Raw genomic sequence first — 728 nt, 5'->3', positions numbered from 1 at the left:
GAGATCCAAGAGCCAGTGTACACAGTGGTCAGAGTGAGACCATACAAGATTACAACTCTTCACATCCATAAGAGACACACTCAGTGAGCACCAAAGTCCCACTGAAGCAAGTTCTGACCCACAAGGGTGTTTCCAGCACAGCAGTTCTCCCATTGTAGACACAACTGGTCCTCACAACCAATTGGCCTGAAGGTCAATTCCTCCCAGTGATACCTACAACAATCAAGGCTTAACTACAACAAGACTGTGCACACAGCCCACAAAGGGGTGCACCAAGAGTGTCCACCTCAGGTGACTGGGGAGGCTGAGCCACTGGGCCCTATAGGACACCTAGCACACAAAGCCACTCTATCAACACAGGGAAGCAGTCAAAATGTGGAGACAAAGAAACATGTCACAAATGAGAGAAATGGAGGAAAGCAAACTACTAGATATAGAGTTCAAAACCACAGTTATAAGGTTACTGAAGCATCTTCTAGAAACCTCTGAGAAATTTAGTGAGACCCTCAAGGATATGAAAAGGGACCAATTAAAAATTAAGCAACACCGACTAAAATAAAGAATATTATACAGAGATCCAACAGCAGACTAGAGGATCACAAGAATCAAGTCAAAGATTTGAAATATGAAGAAGCAAAAGACACGCAACTGGAAAAGCAAAATGAAAAAAGAAACCAAAAATATGAAGATAGTGTAAGGAGCCTCTGGGACACCTTCAAGCGTACCAA

Source organism: Myotis davidii, unplaced genomic scaffold (genome assembly GCF_000327345.1).
Source record: "Myotis davidii unplaced genomic scaffold, ASM32734v1 scaffold698, whole genome shotgun sequence".
In the NCBI taxonomy this organism is placed as follows: Eukaryota; Metazoa; Chordata; class Mammalia; order Chiroptera; family Vespertilionidae; genus Myotis; species Myotis davidii.
This window is presented reverse-complemented; position numbering follows the sequence as displayed.